The following is a 24,666-nucleotide window of genomic DNA, read 5'->3' as shown; positions in this document are numbered from 1 at the left end:
GGGAGTGCCCAACTCTGCTTCAGCGCTTCCACTCGCGACTTCCTCCGTCTTTTCCTCTTCGTTCTTTTTACTCCTTGCCTTGCTCTTGATTTCTGGATTCATCATCTGGTTCTTTCGGCACCCAATCACCGAGGCTTCCGGCTGCCTCTAATTCCTTGCGGACAGGGAGTCACCCCCGGCAGAGCCGCTTACCGGGGGAAGGCTGATACCGTCGGGGGGTCGCCAGGTATCCCGCGGTTGGCCGCTAATGACCAATGCACCCATCAGCCACTTCGCAATGCCCTCGACTACGAAGTACCCCGTCGCCGCTCACCGCTGCTTGGGGTTAGGGATTTTTTATAGAGGTTGTCATCCTCGTGGTCCGGCCGATGAAGGCAAGACCCCCGGCCCATTGAGACATGACCAATGGGGTACGGTATTTGGGCTAAGGTTCCTTGGAGTCAGATGCCCGTACTGCTACTCGCCAGCGAGTCCGCAGCCCCTGAGGGATTGGAAGGTATGGGAAAGGAGAGGAGAAGTGGGAGAAAGAAGGGAGAGCCGTGATCTCCGGGTTCCTCGATAAGACAACACATACTGGCCGAGAGTCCGGGACCCAGTCATGTCCGTTCCCGAGTCAGAAACTTGACGTAGATCTGGCGGGATGCTAAGCCCGCGACGGCCACCTATCGGATCCCCGTCGTGTGTGGCTTTTATGCCACGTTGTCTTCCTGTTCTGTTCCTCGGGAATGGTGGGTTCCTAGCCCACGTCGCCATCCTTGTACAGTCGACATCTTCCTTCGGGACCTCCTGTCGCTGCTCCAGGAAGGGATTGTGATAAGTGGACGTGAGAGAAGAAGGGTGCTTGGGAGAGCCATTGCTCCGTTAGCCACCGACATGGAGGAGGAGTTGGCACTTGGCACTGGTGGGCGTGAAGAGTGCAATGCCACACCAGCGCCTTCAGGTCCCGCCTGCAGGCAACCTAACCCCAACCTAACCCCATATCTAGCGCGCGTACTTCGTTCAACCGCTCTCCTCGCCAAATACCTCCCCCTTTATCATTTCTCACCGTAAGCGGCGTGCTCAGGACACCATCCCCGGCGCCGAACACCAACTCCACCTTCCGATTCCGTTTTCATCTGGGTCGTTCGGCACCCATCCACCGAGGCTTCTGGGTGCTTTCAATTCCTGCGGAAAGGATGTCGTACCCGGCACAGCCGCTTACAGTCTCCTAGATGGTCTACACGTACAAGTCTGTCTATTATAATGAGGCAATTTGTTTCTCATATTTGGAGAATAAGGGTGACTTTAGTAGGTTGTACTGCCAAAGTACAGTTGTGTCACTTTACCCACAGAAGTACCATTAATGCCACATAATGATATACATATTGATATAATAATATCAAATGACTTTTATAAGAACATTGTTTTTATAATTTCAATCCCTTATGAGTTCTTCCGCGATACTTACTTAAACCGAACGCTCTGTACATACAAATACATTTAGGTGTGTACACATGTGTATTTGTGTGTGTAGTTACAAGTTTGGCTTCGTTCACTTCTCCTTTCTTAGTTTTCATTTGTCAGAATATATTTTATTCCACACTTTATTCTAGTTAAAACAGCATATTCATTTATTTTCTTGTTTATTCCTCTAAATAACAGATTCTATTTTACTCCTACTGGTAAGTGCAAAAATGTTTTAAGATTTGCTATATAAGTTATTTTATAATATGCCTTTCTTTTCTATCTAGATTGTATTTATTTTGATTGTATTTTGAGAACATGTCAGATTTCCGTAAAAATAAAGATCCACAATCAATATTGAAAAATTTAATGCCAAAAGAAATACTTACGACTGCTTATTTTCCTAGGAAAGAATATGGGAAAAATGCATATTTTCCAAAAATTTATGTAAACCTAAAATGTCATTGAAAAGGGTCAACCTTGGCTATACAGAAAACAGATTTCTTAAAAATAATTATGAGAGGCTTGAACAAGATTTCGTTTATTAAAAAAAAAAAGAAAAAAGAAATGAAGAAAAGGAAGCTGATATCTCATTTCATCAACAATTGTTATTTTTTTAAAATAAAAATTTTATCTTAAATGAATCATTAAACTCAAATAAAACGAATCTGCATTAGAAAGCACGCTTACATCAGTGCTTAGAACGTAATGAATATAATAAAAGCATTGAAACCTTTTGTAAGAAAAGCTGTTCGTCAAACAAAAAACAAATTACACTGTATTGAGCATAAAGTGTGTTTATTATGGCTGACCTCCAAAAATTTCAATATAGCAGAATCAGAAATGGGACAAGAAAGTGCGAGATTAATCATATGGTAATAACGGTCATCATATGATAATATATTAATAGAAAAGGAGATAAAATGTTACTACAATAGATGCAATGGAAGCATTTGCCAAGACAGATCTACATTGTAGAGATGGCGTGAAACGTAACTTGTTAATAACGAAGTGATTCGATCAAGTTCGTTCCCAATCAAGACGATATTTCATAGCGCCTTGTACTTTCCATAGTCGTTTTTAATTGATGGAGAGCATAACTGTTCTTTGTACGTATCAGATGATCTGTAGGTGCTATTATACTTTTTATATTAACGACATTGTAATTTCGACCAATCGCGGGGAGACGCAATCGCGAGGAGAGACGTCAACGGGAGTCGTAAATTCCCGTTACGATTATACTAATCAACACCACGAGTTGATCGATCCCCTGATTTCCGTTAGGATAATAGGGGTGATTAAGTTTATATAACACTGTGATTCACAGAATTATAAAAATATATATTTCCAACACTTAAACTACACTGTTGAGTAGATATAAATCGTCGATAACAACTTGTCGCACGAAGATGAGATAGATATGAATAGTAGATTAAGGCTCGTACAGTCGAATTTCGTATGTTAGTGGACGTAGCACTCGAGGATACTTGATAGACGTTAGATTTTGATGCTAGACTTCGACGTTGTAGTATGTAGAAGAAGTAAGTTGACTTGACCTAGCGGTGTTGACGAAATAAGTTGACTTGACCCTCCTGATGTAGCAGGAGAAGTCTTCGACTTGACCTTCCTAGAGTCGTAGGAGAAGTGATGAGTAGGAAGCCTCCTACCAACGTGGTTCGTGAGTGACCTTGTGCATGGGAAAACCCAGCCTGTTTTATTAGATAGCTATTTAGTTTTTCCTAATGGGTGCACACCCGCTTCGCGTCGAAAATATTTTTAGCCTTAAGAAATCTTTCAGGACAACGGATTGAATGAAGACACATGTGTACACAATGAAAGAGAAAAGTTATGGTTGGTCCTTAGGTTTATTGAGGGTCGAAATGACGTTACGCAGGCCATCGGCTGCCCGGTCGCGAGAGCTGCAGCGACGATGTTTTAGGCGACGTAACACTGAGTAATGAGCTTGCAGTATCGAAGCTGGCAGTCGAGTCCTACGAAATGGTGCTTGTGTATTAAATTTGATTTGAGTTTATGGATATACAGGGGGTGCCAGTTTTCCCTACCAAACGTTGTCATTATATTCTATAGGTCAAGACAAAAAGAAAATGTCATATAGACATATGCCATTGGAAGCATCGTTAAAAAGAGTTATAACAAGAAGAAACGATATACGAAATGAGCAGTGATAAACGTGTGTTATTACGGTGCGTTATTACGATGCAAAAAGTAATAGTCAGAAGGTATCACGATACTTTTATGACTTCAACGCCTGTACTCTACGATTTCATAGTGTCGATATAGTAATAACTGAGATATAACACTTTATCACGTCTCGTTATAACGGACCTCACTGTAGATCGTTGTCTCGATTGACATTATTTTATTAATTTTTAAAATTTTAAAATTTTAAAATTTTTAAATTTTTATTCTATATTTTCGACTTCTTTTTTCGCCTAGAATCACCCTCTTTCCGCTTGTACCGCCAGTTACCAACCACCCTGTATATCATAAGCAACGGTGTAACCTAAGTGGAAAAAATATAAATTTATAATCACAGTGTTATACCCTCTTAATCACCCCTATTATCTTAACGGAAATCAGGGGTTCGATCAACTCGTGGTGTCGATTATTATAATCGTAACGGGAATTTACGACTCCCGTTGACGTGTTTCCCCTCGATTGGTCGAAAATACACATGGTACAAAAGGTAAATAAACGTCTAGAAGCGGATTTGGGAAATACTTCTACTTTCGATCAGCCTTCTAATAATTAGAATAACGAAAAATTAGACATTACAAAATTACGTAGTAACGGTGATAAGTTTCACATATAAGAGCTATCTAAATTATTAAATTGGTCGCCACTTCTAAGAAAACTCTACATCTGATCTTTTTTAGTTTTCTCAAGCACTGAAGCCATCGACAGCGTGTAGACAAAAGACGGCGACGAAGACTGTAACGTCAATTTTTATCAGAGGCCACCGCGTATCCTCAATTACCCCAGGGATCCACCATAAACTTAAACTTTTTAAGTTTATTATTTCTGTTATCTGTTTATGAATGGTCCTTGAAACAGCCCTTAGGTTGTTATACGTCCTTACTAATTATGGAGAAAGCAGGTGGTTTCTCCTCCTATCTTCATTTATTAACATGACCTATAACCAATTGGCATCGTGGATCGTTACCCTCACTTTTCCTAACGGAAGGTGCGAATAGCGAATCCGCGTTGTTAATTAAAAAGGGCACACCCACATCGAGCTTTCCTCCGTAATGAGACGAGAACACCTAGGGGAAAATTAGAAAAAACCATCGAACAGTGAACATCTCTCCGATCAGTGTAAACCTTCTAACGTCTTCGACGTCACTTGTCGCCGATGCAATGTAACCGTTTGCCGTTTTCGTGGTGGAAGCGATGCCGCGACATTCAACCTCATTCTCCTGACGAACGAGCATGCTTACCTGCTCGTTAGACCTGCGAAAGATCGTCTTACCGCTGTTAGAATCGAATGGACCATCTATCACCGTCGTGATGATCGTTCCCGAATCGGCTGCCGGGAACACGTACGTCTCGTTCGCGATTTCTTTACCAGCTTTCAGCGATTCTGCCGCCACTTTCGAACTCTTTATGATCAAAGCGGTCGACCTGACCACCTTCGGACTCTTTTCGAGGGCGTTTATACGTTGCCTGACGACGTTATTGATATTACGGCCGACTAACTCCTCCGAACCTATCACTATCTTTTGACTGTACAATGGCTGAGGTCGGTTCGCCGTGCTCCCGGGATATTTCATTCTAACTTTCGCACGATTTATGGTGGTGTTGAAAGTGATGGTGGTGGTAGTGGTGGTGGTGTTGTGGGTGGCTCTCACATGCGTATCATTTTCGTCTACTGCTAAACGAACAGAAAGAAAAAGAAAAGACAAATGAACGATCTAAGAAGCCAAAGAAGCGCCGATTCTATGTCGTTGTTTCTTTTTCTCTTCCCTTTCTCAAATAACGTGTTTACGACCGGCAACGTTTTCTATTTAATTGCCAATTATTCGATATCGATGCATTTCCATCATTTCCATCCGAATTATGACCAATTTCTTCTTAAAATTATAAACCAAAGAGATACCACGCCAAAATAGACTATCGACTTTTAAGGAATTCCACGTTTTTATCTTCTTGGCGTATCACAAAGTATTTTTAAGCTGGAAACATTATGATTCGTTTAATTCGATCGTACCGCTGGAATAGAATTACTTTACTTACGCGATATTCCTTAAATAATTTCCGTTCGAAATATCGTCGACCGTTTCAATCAACGGTTAAATATAAATAATGAATTTCTCGAAATTCAAAGCCACGGCGAAAAGATAGCAAACAAATAAATGTAACGGATATGCAAGCGTCTATCGCAAAGTACACCGAATATTCTGTGAAGATACGTTTCGTATAATACGAAGTGGTTGGTAACTGATGGTACAAGCGGAAAGGGGGTGATTCTACGTAACAAAAAAGTCGAAAATATAGAATAACAATTCTTTTTTTTAATTTTTCCATCGAGAGAACGATCTACAGTGAGATCCGTTATAACGAGACGCGATAAAGTGCACGCGTAACGACCGAAAATTCAAAGTCGATTTTCTCGAAAACAAAGCTTCAAACGAAAAATGTTTATTCTATATTTTCGACTTCTTTTTTCGCGTAGAATCATTCCCTTTCCGCTTGTACCACCAGTTACCAACCACCCTGTATAATTGGAGACAAAGCTTCGATCAAAGCGAGACAAATTCTCGACTGCGATACATTAGTTCCGAAATAATCGATCGCAAAATAAGTTTCTGTAAATGCGGAACGAGGAACGTTCGTGAAACTTTAGGTCATTTAGGTTGCTTTTCCCCGTACCTTTTACGATTCGTTGCCCATTTCCCTGTTAAGCTTTTCCTCCTAATTTCTTAAAACTCCAACAGTAGCAACTTCCGTTGCTTTAGACTGAACTCTTAGAAACACCGTATTACTTATCGGATGATCTAATATTATCCAGTGGATTGCTGAGACTCGTTCGATAAGGACGAATTATAACGACGTACGTAGATATATCCAGTTGCATACAAATCTATCCATCCACTTTCTAAATCGGTTACAACGACGTTTCTATGCAAAAATCGTTGGCACAATCGTTGGTAAGAATTTCGCGAAGACCAGATCGAAAATATTCGAACATAGCACTATCTCTGTATTGCCTTGTGTAAAAGGGGATGATTTAAATATCGTGTTGCTTATTCTACGACAATACGAACTACATGTAGCTCGAAAGTAGATAAACAATTTCTTCCTCGTAATCTTTATATTATTTCTTTTTTTATTAATCTATATAAAATTCTTCATATCTTTTAACAATATCCGTAATATCTGTCTAATAGATAGTAAGAATCGTGGTACTTCAGGATAATTTTTCCCTCCTCTTGGCGATAAACTGCAAGCTGTCTTTTATCGAAATTAACATTCATTTTCATTACTTTGATTTCTTCCATCTAGATCACAATGTGCTCTAGTCTGCTGATTTATTTGTCTAAGGGGGTATTCTGGTCTAGAAATTTGAAAAAATCGAAAATTTTTTTTTTCATATTTTCAAAGCTTAGACATTCAAGAATATGTCCTTAAAAGGATTTTTCAAAATTTCAATTATTTTATGAGTTACAGCCACTTTTGTGACGCGACATCTGCTCCGGTCCGACCGGAACAAATGAATAGTAGACGGTAGACGTTGTCCGAGTAAACTTGTCTCAAAACTTTAAACGCCTTTTTCTCGAAACTACTTTTTTCGAGTTGGCGTACACGATATCTCAAGTTCTAACGAACCGATTTATTTTAAATTTGGTGTGAATATTCCTTATATACTCCTCTATCGTCCGGACCACGCTCAGCTCAAAATCTTTAATATTACTATTTTTTAAATGTTCGGAATTGTCACAAAAACGTGCGAAATAAGAAATTTTTTTTCAAACGGCCGTCATTTTGTGAAAAAATGTTGTATTAACTTTTCCAAGGTTCAAGCCATAGCGGCATCCATACTAATTAAGAATCCGTTCGCACTTTTTATTTTAGATGACCAGAAGGTTTGATATCATGCACGCCACGACACCTCAATTTTATTGGCAGCACCCACTTTGCCAGCTCGTAACTTTTTAAATATTGAGTTTTTTTTTTCAGTGAATTTTTTACGTAATCTCGAAATATCAATAAACAAATGCTAAAAAGAAGGATAACAAAAATATTTTTTGTTTCGCTTGTACAGAGCTTTAAAAATCGCCCGATATTCATGCCTCTAGACCAGAATACCCCCTTAATAAATATTTATCGTTAAACTAACTCGAGTGTTCCTTCAATCACTATCACGCCCTATTACCTCAAATCGATTGTCCAGAGCGTCAAGGAATTTATCAAAGTCTTCTTTAGAAATGGAATGTCTAGGAGGACAATATACGGCTGAAGTGGTGATTGTACCATGGCAATTTTCTATCGCTACGTTTGTAGTTTGGAGGTAGTCCTTTTGGAACGATGGAAGCTCGTAATGCTTAATGCTGGCTTTGATAATAATTCCGGTGCCGCCGTGGGCCTTTCCGCTGGAATGTTGGGTATGGTAGAAGTTATAACCGTTTATTTTCAGGTAATTTTTGTCGGTGAAGTGAATTTCAGATGCAGCGGTACTCGACCACGGACATTTCCAATGGCTTCGCGGCACAAAGCGCTATACCTTCAAAGCGTAAAGCTGACAGGCCTAATGTACCATTGATATCCCTACGGTTCTTTCGCCGAATATTCGGAAGAATGCATACGCGGCAACCGTCGCGGACTTCTAATAAACGCGCGCGTAGTGGGAATATCGAGGGGCAACAAAGGAAAGAATCTGTTCGGTTTTGAACCAAAAGGATTCATTCTGCCCCGAGCTGCCAAGTGCGAAAGGTTAAGCGAAGCAAACACAATTAGAGAAACGAGTCGTCTACTCCTGAGAGTTCAATTTTAATCGTTACCAGTTATTAATCGTTGTTAATCGTTAATCGTGGTTAATCGTTATTTGTTGTTAATTGTCAAGAGTTTAATAAACGTTATTGTTGAAAATCAAGAGTAATTCTTGTGGGCACCTTCACCGACGATCACCTCACAGATATGAGCATTACGTCGATTTGTTGTTGTTTTAAGAAGAGCTCCAGTTCGTATTTGCGTTGAGCTAGACCGTTGACATTCCAAAGAGCTATGCGTCTTGGTTTTATTTTGCGTCGGGACGAATTAATTTATCCATGATGAGTGTTAATAATGATAGTAAGTTATTAAGTTGTTCTGATTGTTTTTCGATTAATTTTTCGAGTTTAGAGAAGTTATCCGTGTTTTGCAAACTGGGAACACTATTTTGAGAATGATCCCTATGAGTTTTCGGATTGTTTTGATTTCCTTGTACTGCTTGGGCATAGGACATTGAAGTAGTAGAGAATTTTTGAGGACTGAGTACTTGGTTGGTTATCTCTTTGGCTCTGGGTTTAGGATACTTATTTGTGTACAAGGTTTTGTAGGCTGAGCAACCTTTATAGTTCGCAGGGTGGTCTCCTTGACAGAGAATGCACTTCGCAGGGGTTTCTGGAGATTTAGTGCACTGCTCAGTAGGGTGTATACCTGCACATTTAACGCAGCGGAAATTATAGTTGCAGTATTTCTGCGTGATCGTACCTTTGGCATTTTTTACATTGCATTATCTCTTTTTTTTTATAAAAGGAGGTTCGAATTTGACTACTGAGTTCATTAATCGATTAATCGATTGATGTTATAAAATTGTTTATTGTTTGGCTTTTGTTTTAAGTCTATGAAAAATAAGGATAGCGGGGTTTTCGGGATTCTATGTCTTATGTTGCTGATGTTTTTACTTCATGACCATGTTTTAGGAGTTCAGTTCGTCCAAGTTAGCTGAGTGGTGGATGTTGCGTAGTACCACTCGAAAAGGTCTTTCTTGTTTAAGTTGATACATGTGGTAGTTTGCGTTTAAGGTTTTTAGTGGCTTAGTTAGTTTTCTGTAGGAATCTGGGTTAGTCGGCAGAATTTTGACTTGGTTATTGTTTATTTTAAGTTTGTAATCCTTTTTGTTAATATCTTTCTCAATGGAATTTGCCATTGTTTGAATGTCGATGACGTCGTCAATGAAGATAGGTGGGGGTGGGGAATTTTTACGTGTACGTTGGTTAGTTGGTGTTTCAGCTATGTCCATGGAGTCGTTTGTGGATTTTAGTATTGCGTATCTATTATAGGTAGTTACACCGCTTGTTGACTGTTCGTTCTGGCTAGTGTTTGCGTTTGTTTTAACTGTTTCTAGCTTACGTTTTTTTTATGTTTTTAGTGTCGATTGAAAGGAGGGATATATTGTCCTCTTGCCACGGAGAAGGTAGAGCGGTGCAGTTATGGTTTTGCTCAAGAGAGCCTGATCGAGATACTTGGACCATCTTCGAGCTAGTTGATTCAATTTGAAATAACTAGTCGAGAGGCTATGATTCGGGTCAGAGATTAGGAGCATTGGATTGTCCATTAGTAAGTTTAAAAACACTTGGTTTATGTCTGTTTCGATTCACTTTCGACGGATGGGCGTCACGTGTTGTATTGTGAATTTCACAGAGCACTAGACACACGTCTGCACGCTTCGGCACTCAACAGCAAACTGCTACCATTACTAGTAATACTATTACTATTTAGAAGTAATAACATGGATAATTTTTCTGTTTTTTCTATCGGTTTGATTTTTCATTCAAAATTAACCGTGCTTTTAAAAGTATGCTTTTATGTGGTACTAAGGTAGCTATTATGCAAAATAATTGTACCACTAATTTTTGTTGGCAATTGGAATTGATGTTGTCTCTGTCAAATTAATGGCTCCTAATTATACTATAAAACTTCGCCCTTAAATATTGCTCCCTTTCCATTAATTTTCTACTATTATATGAATAAGTCTAAATGATTTTTCGTCCTTAAGGTTTACTTGCTGTTGTTGTTCTCGGTAGTTATGACGTTATTCTCTGTTGAGTTGACGCTGTTGATGAATTTGCAGTATCTCAAGCATAATGTTACTTAGGCCAGGTTGGGAGATTTCCGGATCATCAGGATGATCTGGGTCATTATAATTACAAGCTGTAATAACTGCTACTGAAAGAAGTGGAAACATGGAAAAATAGATTTTACGATCAATAGATGCATGAAAGAGTATGCACAAGAAGATATTCAAATTGAAGCTAATTCAAGTAACAATATGTGCAAACAAAAATATTTTCGTTATATTTTCACATTTTTTACTTTATCTTTTATCTATTTATGTATTTATTGTACCATGCTAGTGAAAGGATGAACTGCACCCAAATGTCTTTCTTTTTTAAATTAATGGTAGTTGTCTTATATGCTGACCTTTTTTTGCATACTTTGCAGGTAGCGTACCCAGTATAGCTCGCCGGTATAAAGAAAGTTCACACATCACTTCCTTCGTATGTTTTGGTTTGAACAGGTATTTAACATTAGATCTTGTCTCTAAGATGACGCAAATAAATCTGAGCACAAGGAAAACATGTCCGATCTTTAACAGTGATCGCATTTTGCGAGTGGAATCGAGAATGCATCTCACATCTTTACTTTACATAGTTTACACTATCTGAAGTGGCGTTGAATCGCTCTAGACTGCTTAAAAGGATAGATCCTCATTGATACTGTTCCGATTTTCAGTTATTTGCATCATCCTATTGTAGTATCGTGGAAAGAGGACCTGTGATGGTGCTCGATAATGAATACCACCACTCGACACTAACTAGTGTCGGGCGACGGTAGCGCAGTGGTTAGCGCGAGTTGACCGTAAACCTCCGAGCAGGACGGACCTCTCAGCCCGGAAAGGGACATCAGGCTTGGGCCCTAACAGTGCGCGCGTCAAAGCAAACTAACGCTCCCAAATAAAAAAAAAAAAAAAAAAAAAAGAAAAAAGTGACAAAAAGTGAAAAGAAAAAAAAAAGTGTCAAACAGTGAAAAACATTGCAGTGACATCATCGCCGTAAAACAAAAAAAAAAAAAAAAACAACAAAACTAAGGTATATAAAAAAATAGGATCCACCGAAAATGAAGCAAAAAGCAAGAAAACGGAATCCGCCCTAGATCTAACGAAAAAACAGTCGATAAAAAGAAAAATAGACACTCAGAAAGCAATTATAGAAATCTGCAACAGCGTTGGACTTTCCGCGCAAAAGACGCGGAAACTCAACCCACAACCAAACCTGATTGCCAGGTCAAAAAGTCGCGTGAACATAAACGAAGAAATTCGCCGCACGCAAGTAGAAAAAGCGACAGAATTCGCAACCATGAGGCCCATAAGAGCAACCCCACACCCAGCGATCGCAACCAGCAACAGATTCGATCTATTGCAAATCGAACCAGAATCTCAGCCCCAACAAGAGGCAACAAATTACCCAACACCGTGCTCAACCTTAGAGCAAATAAGAAAAAAAAACGACTCATTAAGAGTCAAAATGGGTCAACACAGACCCACCACGTCGTCAAGACTCCCATCACCGGAGAGGCGACAGACTTCAACGAACATGCCCGGAGGCCCAGCGCCAACAGCATCGCCAAAGGGGGTCCGGACACCAATCGGACACCCCAGCAAACACACCGCAGATGAACATACGAACGCCCCTACCGCTACAAAGGAAATCAAACCCCCACCCATAGTTATCACAAACCAGGACCCAAAAGATACTGTAGCCCTCATGGAAGAAGTAACAAACATTAAAAATTTCCACATCAAAAGGGTACACACAGGTAAACATGCACTATACCTACGAAACATAGCCGACTTTCACAAAGCCAAAGAAACACTCAGAGCAGCAAACACAACATACTACACCTACACACCCAAAACAGAAAAACACCACACATACTTACTAAAAGGACTAGACAACAGCTACACCGAAACAGAAATACTGACAGACCTACAATCACTACAAATAAACGACGTACAATTTACGAAAGTCTCGCGATTCACGACAAAAAGATCAAGGGAGAACAACATACTGCTCCCAATTTATATAATCCAACTATCCCCTCACAGCAATATAAGCAACTTATTAAAAATTAACCATTTTAACTATTTTAAGATAAAATGGGAAAAATAATAAAAAGAAAGGATGACATAATCCAATGTCATAAATGCCAACGACTAGGGCACTCTAAAATGCACAGAGCCCCATGGCCCAGGCGACTGTAGAATAAAGAAAGAAGACGCAGTCACTAACGACAAAATATTCTGCGTAATCTGCAAAAATTACGGACACCCAGCGTCATACAAGGGGTGTCCCAAACTCGTAGAACTTCGCAAAAACTTAACAAAAAAAAATAGAAAATGACAAAGAAACAAAAGCAGAACGAATTGCCCAAATCAGCCGTAAATACGTCCCAGAACTAAAGTTCTCAGACATAGTGAAACGGCAAATAATAAAAAATAAAACACCCGAAGACACACCTCCAAAAACAAATTCAGATCATCCGCGCCCAGGCCTAAACCCACCTAAAACCGACAACACCCCCCAACTAAACATAATAAACTACTTTGAAGACTTCAAAAAAAGCATACCCCAAGCGCTAAAAGAACAGCAAATGCAATTAAACGCCATAAAAACAACACTAGCAATACATGAAGAAAGGTTCGACGCCATCTACAACACTTTAAATATCATGTATGACAAATATCCATAAACCTCAAAACCAACAAGCACAGCAAAAAACAAATAAATTAAACTTAAAAGATCTGAAAATAATTGCAATAAATGCCAACTCCCTAATTTCAAATCAAAAAAGATACAGTATGCTAACCCTAATAAATAAAGAAACCCCCGACATCGTACTCATCTCAGAAACAAAACTAAATAAAAGACACAAAGTACACTTCAAAAACTACTCCATGATAAGACAAGACAGACCGAACGCCAGCCAAGGAGGAGGAACAGCAATCCTCATAAGAAACCCCATAAAACACGAAACAATTCTAAATGACAAAATAACAAGTTTCAAAATCCTAGAAACAACGATCATAAAAATAAAAATAAACGATAAGGAAAACCTATTTGTCACTGCAGCCTACGCAACCTATGGAAACCGGAAGGAATTTAGCGAAGAATTCAATAAACTCTTCGAACTCCTACAGCTCAACAAACCAGAAAACTTCTATATAATAGCAGGCGACCTTAACGCAAAACACACCAGCTGGAAAAACGAAATAAACAACACGAGAGGCAACTTCATTAGAAACTGGCTAGACAACAGAAGCATTCACTTCAAAACAATCTTATACAGCTCAGAACTACCCTCTTACCCAAAAGGAGGCTCATACCTGGACATATGCTTAGCAGATGCGCGACTAAAATTTCAAGACCTACGCCCAAACAACACCCTAAAAACCTTAGCCTATGACAGTGACCATAGCGCCCTAGTATTCCACATAAAAAAGAATACATCGGACCTCCTAACACTCGAAACACAGACCGAGGCACCCAGGTACAATTACAAAAAGACCGATTGGAAAAAATTCCAAAACATACTCGAACAGAACTGCGACCTAAAGATCTACAACAACGCCAATCTAACTAACAGTCAAATCGACTCATTCCTAGACGAAATAGAAAAACATACACAAATCGCTCTCCAAAAATCCGTGCCAATCGTAAAACAAGAAAATTCATGCAAGCCCTATATCAACAACAAAATAAAAGAACTACAACGAGACAAAAGCTACATACTCTCCAAAGTAAACAATATAAAATTCAACTATTCTTACGACAAAAGAGAAGAATTAGAATTTCTAAAGTACCTTCTATACGAAATAAAAACACAACTGAAACAAGAATTCGCAAGCTCCATAAACCATCACTGGACAAACAAAATAAAAAACATCTCCAAAAACGACACAGCCAACATGTTTCCACAAATAAATCAAATCTTCAGGCCAAAAGGACAAAACCCCATCCCACCTCTCAAATTGCCCCCAGAAAAAGCTTCCCTCATCCAAGAAGCAGGTTTAACGATACGCAACACCATCAGAGACACCGAGGGTAACTTCATAATAGCCAAATCAACAGAAAAATTAGACATTATCGGCACCCACTTTTCCAAAACACACACACACAAAACGAACACATGGGCCGTGAACAACTAAACAGAATTATCACCGCCGAAACATACAAACTCAGAAATGAAATGGAACAAGACATAACGCTAAACAAAACAGTCAGCACATTCTCAAACGAAAACACCGCAGACAACCCCAAACAACCGGAACCAGAAATAAACTACTTCACAAACTACAATCAACTAAACAAAATATTCTCCAAACTAAACAACAAAAAATCCTCCGGCTTCGACGGCATCCCAAACATCCTACTCAAGCACCTACCGAACAAAATAAAATGGTACTACACAGTACTCTTCAACAATGCACTAAACAACACATATTTCCCCCCAAAATGGAAAAAAGCCAAATTGATAGCTATAACAAAAAAAGCTAAAGACGGCTCATCACCCGCAAACCTACTACCCATAAGTCTCCTCCTCAACATAAGCAAAGTATTTGAAATAAACATAAACAACCCCCTCACCCCCTTCTGCTCAAAAAATGACATAATCCCAGAAAATCAATTTGGCTTCCGACACAAACACTCCACAATTCACGCAATAAACAAACTTACGTCGGACATCTGCTGGGCGCTAAACCCAAAACAACGAGTAGCCGCCTGCCTAATAGACCTCGAAAAAGCCTTCGACACAGTCTGGATCCCAGGTCTCATATACAAATTAATCAAGAAAAATTTTCCCAAATACCTAATTAAAATAGTTTGGGACATGATCACAAGCAGAACATTCGTAATGACTGAAGGATCACACACATCCAGCAAAGAATTCTCCATAAAAAACGGTCTGCAACAAGGCACAGTAAACTCCCCGCTACTTTTCAATATTTACAATAGTGATTTACTAAACCTCTTTAATCTCAATACATCCACCCATAAACGCTCCATAGCCTTCGCAGATGACCTAATCATCTACGTAACAGGCCACAAAACCAAGAGAATAAAAACAGAATTACAAGAACTCTTTGAAAAAATTAACGATTATTACAACACATGGAAGCTAAAAATAAACACAAACAAATGCGAAACCATACTGTTTAGACCCAAGTCAAGCAAAATCGGTCCAATAGAAAGGGAACACTGCAAAAAATTTCAGCTTAGGGAAAAAGCAAACGAAGGGGAACTCATACCGCATAAAAACTGAGTTAAATACCTAGGTATAAACATAGACGATAAACTAAGCTACAAGCAGCACATTCAAATCCAACTCTCCAAAGCCAGCAAAGCATTCTGGAGAGTAAAAAGATTATTTTACTCTAAACATCTCAACAGTCAAGTAAAAATACTGTGCTATCAAGCACTAATCAGACCTATTATAATATACGGCTGCCCAATCTGGTACAACATATCAGCCTCCCAAATGGAAAAAATTCGCAGATTCGAAAGAAAATGCATCAGAGCTTGTCTGAATACTTACAGATCCGAACACAGCGGATTCAAAAAATATGTTAGAAACAAAACAATATACGACCTAGCCAACATTCACCGCATAGACTGTCACATATTAAAAGTAACAAGAAACCACTTCGCGCAAGCTGCAAAGATTCAAGAAAACAGCCTAATCTTCAGTTGTCTACTCCCAAATGACTCATACTACAAAAACACTCTGGCAACAGGCTACATGCCCCCAGAAGCGTTCATCTACTTAGACGAAAAAAACTACCTCCAAGATCAAAATAACATCCCAGTAATATATCACATAAAAAGAAAAATAGGAACCAAAACCATACTCTACGAAGAAAACTTAAACGGACAAACCGCAGACACTAGGTGGAGATACAACATGGCCCTCCCTCTGAAAGACGCTAAAGATAAACACAGAAAAAACACAAAGAAATATTGGTGGATTCCAAATCCAAAATAAAACAAGAGAGAAAACCAGTAAACCGACAGAACACATCTCTGACACCGCATAACACAGGTGTAATTGTAAATAATATGTAAATATTGTAAATAAACCTATTTGACATCCCCCTCCCCCGCCCCCTCCCTATTATCCCCTCCAAAGGCATACAGCGCCAAAATGTAAATTACCGATAAGTCCTGTTTTGCGACCAAGTTTCAGGACAAAAAAAATCAAGCAAGAACAAAATTACATAAAAGCTCCGCCCCCCAGCGGCTTAAATCCAAAGAATAGACCTAAAATCACAAAAAAATTGTAAAACACCGACACATAATATAGTATGGCTACGTCGTACCGTCGCGTATCAGTACTTTTGCCTAGCACACCATTACCAAAATTCACAGTTTATTATGAATACCAAAATGTATCGAAAATTGTATCCTTGGTTAAATAAACATCATTAAAAAAAAAAAAGCAGTGGTTAGCGCCTTAGGTTGCGAACGTTCGGGACCCGGGTTCGAATCCCGGCGACCGGAGTCCGATTTTTCTTCCACGATACAGAAATTAGACGAAAAGCGGCCGTACCTGGCAGCGCCATCTGCAGTTTAAAATGTGCGATACTACACTATTTTAGCATTCTATTTTATATAAGTATATAGGATGTCCCAGCTTTTTAGAGGGGGAGGGGATATCAACGATATTGTTATACATATTATATACGAGTGAAAATAAGAAAAATATGTTATATAAACTTCGGCGTAGAAAAAGATTATAGTTTTAGTAAAAGACTATAACGAACGTATGAAATAGCAACGGGCTGGTTTTCGTTCGATGATGGGATACATTGGCGATATTTATCTAATCTATTTATTCAAACTGTCTTTATACATCTAGACTGTAATAATGTGATTCGTTATAATTCCAATAAGGCTTAAAATTAGTAAGTTGCACGATTTCGTATTAACATAGAAATTAAAATATGAAAGCGAAAATATGTCGATATTCATTTTATTTACTGTTTTACAAATTGAAATTGAACTGATATACTGTACGGGAATATCGAGGAAAATTTCCCAACGGAAGAGTACAGCATCGTTTTATGTTTAAAATAGTTCACAAAAAAATCATGTGAATGCTGCTGATTTCAACGTACAAGATAACAGCAGCACCATGTGTACATACGCCCAATGGAAATCAAAATCGAAGAATTTTATGAGTTATTGAACTGATAATTCGTAATGCATTCATTGAAATTAAAGATAAAAAGCAAGAAAGATTTCGCAATATAATGCATTCATTTCATAGACGACAATCTTAAAACGAAGTCTTGGATCCTGCCACCATAAGGTGCCTCCAGATGGAGCATGTAAAATGAATGTCCATCTTGTCTGTGTATTACAGTCACCTGTGCTGTACGAATAAGGACGGCTCACAACGAGGTGGAGACGGCGTTCTCAAAGACACGGGACTTTGGCTCCCGTCTTGGCTCTCTCCACAACAAGAAAGAAAGATGGCTTTGGAGACTCCATGGAGTCGACTACATAAGTTCCAAACGCCTACATAAGAAGGACGCCGCAATGACCTGGGCCTCGGTGCCGAAGATGTTTACCTCGGGTGCTCTGCTCGATCGCAGCAGAGGATTTATCGCGCTAGAGTGCGCAAAGGGAGAAAGAGAATGATGTCCGTGGACGTGTTAATCAGGCAATCTTGTATGGCGACACCGAGGGTGTGGCATGATCGCACATCGCGCCATCGAAGAGAGCGGATTGTTATCAACGCGGCCAGGGGGGTATATGAGGGGAGTATTCTTTGGCGATTAAAGGGGCCCTCCCGATACGCTTCGGAAGGTCATCGCAGAGCTTCTAGCCGATATGAATTCGGCATTAACCCGCGCCTTCACACCGGAGAACGCGGGGTGCCTGTGAAGGTTCCCTCCATGTAAAAAAAAGAAAAAGAAATGGGCGTGCTCGTGTACGTTTCAACCAATAGCGGGCTCACGGTGTTTACAGGATTCACAGCGAGGTTGTTGATTGCGTGAGGCGCTGGCATACCTGTCAGGTTCTTGTCTCAGGGGATATTAACGCTCATCTTACAAAATGGAGAATTCCGAAACCGGATATCCGAACTTTCGGACTTAACTGCGAATCTCGGGATCCTGCTGGTGAAGAGCTTAGGTTGGGGTTAGATAAACATTTGTGTCAGATGGAGGCTATGTTTCGTGATTGACACCACATGAACTATTCGTGGTGCTTATAGGGGAATTGCGTGGTGGAGGGATAGGTTAGAGTTAGATTATGGTTACAGACAGTTCGAGCCATATAGGCCAGGCATCGTCATCTTACGGGCTGCGTGACTGATGACTGAGATAGAGTCGGCTCGGCGAAAGTTCCATAAATAGTAGGTAAATATGGAATGTAATTAGAGAAACGTATAGGGCGGATAAGACCTCATCCGACGATAGTTAGTATGTTGATGTAGCGACACTCGACAGTAAACTTTCCAACGGTTTCTGTCCTGTGGCTCGCTATACAAAGACCCTATCTTTCGGACAAGATGATGGAAATCTGCTTTTCTCACGTACGGCGCTTCCCGCCAGCAACTTTCTCTCAAGGGCGGTTAGTATCCTTCCCCAACCACCAACACAAAACTAGACAATTAACAGCGACGTCCATTTCCCTCTCTTTCCGAACCAACGCTTTCCTCAACGAATCCGATGATCTTGTCACGTAATAAATAAGAGATATAAAAAAAAAGCGAATGAGCAATAGCACATCCGTATGCTTTATTAATAAGACAATGTTACAATTCAATTGTAGAACACAGACTGACTCACTGATTAAAGAACTGGGATCTTTACCTCCTCACTATGATTCACATATCCCACGGGTGGGAGTCTGGCTACTTTCTGTTCTCATTGCTATCTTAATCTTAATATCGTAAGATATCGGCTCTTGGGATTGCCACTGATTCTCATATGGTTGTCTCCATACAATATATCTACAGTTATTTTAATTTTCAACAGAGAGGGTTGCTTCAGTTTGACAATTTGATGTCTTTCTTCAGAGAATATATTGAGTTCTATTGGTTTTTCTGGTATAGCTATGTAGTGCTTTTCGTTTTTTGGGTGGTATAAAAGTTATTTCTACGATCTTATAGACTGTGAATTTACAAAATCTCATGGTATCGTCTACACTAATTATTTCGGATGCGCAATCGTGTTTTGGACGTCTATCATGTATGGGTTGAGTTTGTTTGCAAATATACAATTCGTGTTTAATTCGACATTGCTTGTCCAAATACATCTGGTCTACATTCATATAAGTTAATCCTGAGGTGAAAAATATCGGATGTTCGACTAATGGGGCGAGAAATGCTCCATTCTTTCGAGTCGGTATGGGGTATACCTGTCCTATTTTTTCCCATTCTGAGTCAATTGTTATTGGAATTGAAATTTTAAAGAAGATCTTTTCGCTTTGGACAAACAGTGTGAGTGTAGAGACGTCTAAAATGTTTTGGAAATTATTTTCTTCTGGTGAAAACCCTTTATTCGTGATGTGATTTCCTAAAGCTTTAGCGTATTGTTCTAAGAAAGTATGATGATTTATGACCTGGGACTAATAATTGCTTGTTTTCCTAGTAAAATTAAATTGAATATATGATCGAGTTGAAAGTGTAAATCTGACAAAGTGCTTTCTATAGAAATAATCTTGACTACTAGAAGTTCTCGCTTATTTACTTGATTTATTTCATTTCGTATGTCCGCGTTTACTTTTTCTAATTGTTTTAGGCTGTCGGTGTTTAGGATTTTCCTAATTAGAGCGGTTTGGTTAGCTACAATGGTTTTTAATTCGTTTCCTTCGCTAAATAGTTTGTCGATATTCTGGTTTATCAATTGTAAATCGTCAGAATGTAAGGTTCCGAAAAGTGTTTTGCTGATTGAACCTATAGCGTCTATTAATCCTCTCTTAAGTCTAGAATGAGTTAATAATCTTAAATGTGTTTCTAGCGTTTTGATGTTATTGAACTTGTTGGTTAAGGAAAGTATCTCTGATTTTACTTGACATGGGGTGGTAAAATGTTTTTGGGTCTCTGTTATGCGTTTTCCTAACGTATCGATGTAGTTAAACATATCGCTTACATCTATTCCTATATATACGTTAACTTTTTCATTATACAAATAGGCTCTAGATATTTTCTCGTGGAAAATCGAGTTATTTTCGATCGGTATTAATTCCAATCCGAGCACGAAGGTTGTGCATGAGATGAGCGTCCTGAAAAGTGTGGTTTCTTCTTAATTTGGTTATTGATTAAAATTTCGTAATAAGGAGTCATAGCTTTTTCGATATGGTAAGAACCTAACCATTCATAGTCCAATTTATCTGCTTTATGATCATTATGTACAAGAACTGCGTCTCTAGCTAGTGTTTTGTATTTGTCCAATTGTTTTTGCCATTGTGTAAACATTTCTTCATACGTGTAGTTGGAGGTTTTTGTTATTGAGGATGGGAGGTTAGCTTTTTGTCCAAAGGTTAGTTCGAAAGGTGAAAAACCGGTTGCATCGTGTATTGCTGTGTTATATCCTAAGCATACGAAGTTTAATACTTCGTCCCATTCTTTGTCTGAGTCGTTTAGACTTGTTCGTATCATGTCTTTTACCGTTGCGTGTGTTCTTTCTAGGGATCCGTTAGATTGTGGGTGAAAGCTGGTCGTTTTTATATGTTTTATGTTAAATGCTTCTTCGAACTTCGTCATGAGTTCGCTAATAGAGTTCTGTCTTTGGTCTGTTAGTATAGTTTTAGGTACTGACAAGATGTAAATGTAATGATTCAATAAGGCATCTATTATGGATTCGGTTCTTTGTGTCTTGAGAGGTGTCAATATCAGGTATTTGGTCAAGTCATCATGAATAGGGAGTATATATTGGTTTCCTCGTTTAGTTTTCGGCATAGGACCAATTATGTCCATTGCTACTTTTTCGTTTGGTTTAGTGGGGGTTTGAGGTATTACGGGAATTTTTTTCGCGCGGATTCTGACAAATTTCTGTTTTTGACATGCTACGCAATTTTTTATAAATTTCTCTACTTTTGAGAACAAATGTGGGATTTTAAATCGTTCTTTGATTTTTGCGTAAGTTTTCTGTATACATAAGTGTCCTGAAACGTCGTTATGGTTTTCTTTTATAATCGCGTCAACTTGTTCGTCTGTTAGAATTTGAATCGGGTCGTATGCAAAGGTTATTTCTTCTATTTTGTCGTTAACATACATCAAAAATGTTTTTATTCGTGCCTTTTCGATTTTATCGAAGCTTTTGCCCCCTATGCCTAACTTTTTGTTTTGTAGCTGATTCTACGATCTTTAACCATTTCTTCTTTAACCATTTCTCTTTGTCGTAGAGTCCTAAAGTTTCTTTTGTTATTTGGAAGAACGATTTTTCATTGGGGACTATCTATAGTAGTTTAGGAAATGTGTCGGTGTCTTGTGCCCATGTGTTATATTCGTCAAGGAGATCGTCTTCAGTCGTCAAATTGTTAACAGTTTGTCTCGAGAGTGCGTCAGCAGCCGTATATTATCTTTTGCCTTGTGGTATTGTATTTCGTAATCGTATTCTTGTAGCTTTAATCTGCATCTAATTAGTCGTGCTGAGGGGACTTTGCAGTTTTTAAGCCAAGTTAGAGCTTGATGGTCGGTTCTTACGAGAAAATGTTTTCCTAGCAAATATTGTCTCAAACGTTTTACTGCCCATACGATTGCAACTTCTTTTTCAGTGGTTGAGTAATTTCTTTCGGGAAGATTTAGTGTTCTGGAGATGTAACAACAAGTGTTATGTTGCCTAAGACATCTGCACTCCAGCCCTCGCGACCGGACAGCCAACGGTCTGCGTGTCGTCACTCCGACCCTCAATAAATCTAAGGACCCACCATAACCTTTCACTTTTCGTTTCATTGTACCAACATGTGTCTTCAATCAATCCGTTTGTCCTGAAGGATTTCTTAGGCCTAGAAGTATTTTCGGCGCACATCTGGCTTTTAGAGAGGTCCTTAGGTTTATTAGGCGCTCTTAAAAACACGGAGAAAGCGGGTACGCACCTATTGGGAAAAACCGAATAGCTGTCTAATAAAACAGGCTGGTTTTTCCATGAACAAGGTCACCCACAAACCACGTTGGTAGGAGACTTCCTCCTCATACCTTCAGGCATCAACGTGGGCCATAACTCAATTGACATCGCGGATCGTTACCCTCACTTTCCCTAACGAAAAGTGTGAACAACGAATCCGCGTTCTTCATTCAAAGGGCACACCCACACCGAACTTTCTTCCGTATTAACATAAGAGCGACAAGTTAGTCACTATCTAATTACTCACGTCATCTATCTAATTCGGTTCTCGGGATTACCGAACATTCACTTCCTCTATTAAGTATCCTCTAGTGCTACGTCCACTAACATAATAAATTCAACTATAAGAGCTCTATTGTGCATATCTATCGTATCTTCGTGCGCCAATTCGTCATCTGCAATTTATGCATACTCAACAGTGTACCTCATAAGTGTAGAAAATAAAAACTTTATAACCATGTGAATCACAGTGTTATACCCTCTCAACCACCCCTATTATCTTAAAGGAAATCAGTGGATCGATCAACTCGTGGTGTCGATTATTATAATCGTATATGGGAATTTACGACTCCGTTGACGTGTTTCCTCGCGATTGCGTCTCCCCGAGATTGGTCGAAAATACATGGTCCTTCGAGCGGATCACGTGCCATTAAAAAGTGCACTTACCAGCGACTATACAGTGTCACGTGAAATCAACATTCCATCGACTTAATCACCTAACCAAAGGTGCTGCCATCGGAAAGGAACTCCTCCCTCGCTAAGCATATACGCGACCCCACGTCGCACTGTAACGAGTAGCTACCGATTCCCGGATCAACGTCGATTTCATTAATCAGCCGATTGACAATCACGAAGCGTCAACTCGACGAATATGAAGAGTCTGGACGATAAGCAAGAACTATCTAATATCTTGCTGCAAAACGTTCGACGAGAGTTGCAGGAAGATAATCGCGGTTCAAGACGAATTACAAGCGTTGGATCAGGAGGAAGCTGATCGTGTAGTCTCTTTAACGCAAGAATATAATGACATTGACACACGAATGCTAAACCTCCTTGACCAACTACAACCAACAACCTATTCGACACTAAAAGCACGTGATTCATGCGTGAATCCCGTGCCGATACCTATCAAATTACCAGAATTGCGCTTACCTGAGTTTGACGGTGCCCTCGAAGACTGGAACTATTTCTCTGACACGTTCTCATCCACAGTGGACCGCAATGAAAATTTAACAACGGTCCAAAAGTTCCAACATCTTCGATCATCCATAACTGGAAGGGCCGCACGGAGTATTCAATCGTTGGAACTTACAGAGGCTAATTACTCGATCGCTCTTAACACGTTGAAGGAGAAATTTGACTGTCACCTCAGGATCTGTATGCGTCATTGGGAGTTGATGCGCAATAATCCCGAAATAAAGAAGGAAACTCCAGAAGCCATTGAGGATTCGCTGGCAACAGTCAACGTAAATCTCAAGGCGCTCGAAAAATTAGGCGAGCCTGTTACATCAAATGTGGTGATTATCGAGTTGCTCGCGTCGAAGTTACCTGCGTCCAGCATGCGTAAGTGGCAGCGCACATTACCAAACAAAAGAATGCACTCTTGCAAACATCTGATGGATTTTCTGCAAACGGAAATCAACTCCTCTCTAAAGTAAAGGAGACAAAAGGGTCAACCCACAAATATCATCGTCACCGATAAAACGTACCGCATGGGCGAACATTCACTACAACCAGCAGGACGTTGGTGTGTCCGACCTGCAAAGAATCCCATGAAATAGAGCACTGTAAGGTCTTCAAAGCTAAATCGGCAACTAACGCTTTCAAGTCGTAAAAAGGGCATCACCATGTACAAACTGCCTAGGCAGAGGACATTCACTTACACAATATACAGCGGGTTCGTGTTATATATGCGGGCAACGCCATCATACTTACTTACATAGAGAACACACTCAGGTCAGTTCACGGTCGTCGAGCAGTCGGTCATCGAGCGGGGAGCACGAGGCGGGTATGGGCTCTCAGGGCGTAGGACCACGCCTTGGGAAACCCCGATAGATCTGATATTCCCCTATAGTCGGGTGGCGACT

The 24,666-nt window shown here is 39.7% G+C and overlaps 1 long non-coding RNA gene across 1 annotated transcript in view; it reads right to left on the bottom strand.

The window, feature by feature from the left end:
• Positions 1-10,717: 10,717 nt before the first annotated feature.
• Positions 10,718-24,666, bottom strand: part of LOC138189354 (uncharacterized) — a 52,762-nt gene continuing 38,813 nt past the window's right edge. The window contains exon 3 of the long non-coding RNA XR_011176029.1: positions 10,718-11,006. This is a non-coding gene — a long non-coding RNA (uncharacterized LOC138189354). The remainder of the gene's footprint in view (positions 11,007-24,666) is intronic.

The sequence above is a fragment of the Bombus flavifrons genome, unplaced genomic scaffold (assembly GCF_040668555.2).
Source record: "Bombus flavifrons isolate JBK064 unplaced genomic scaffold, iyBomFlav1_principal scaffold0026, whole genome shotgun sequence".
NCBI classification, from domain to species: Eukaryota; Metazoa; Arthropoda; class Insecta; order Hymenoptera; family Apidae; genus Bombus; species Bombus flavifrons.
The sequence above is the reverse complement of the archived record's forward strand: the minus strand, read 5'-3'. Positions and strand labels throughout refer to the sequence as shown.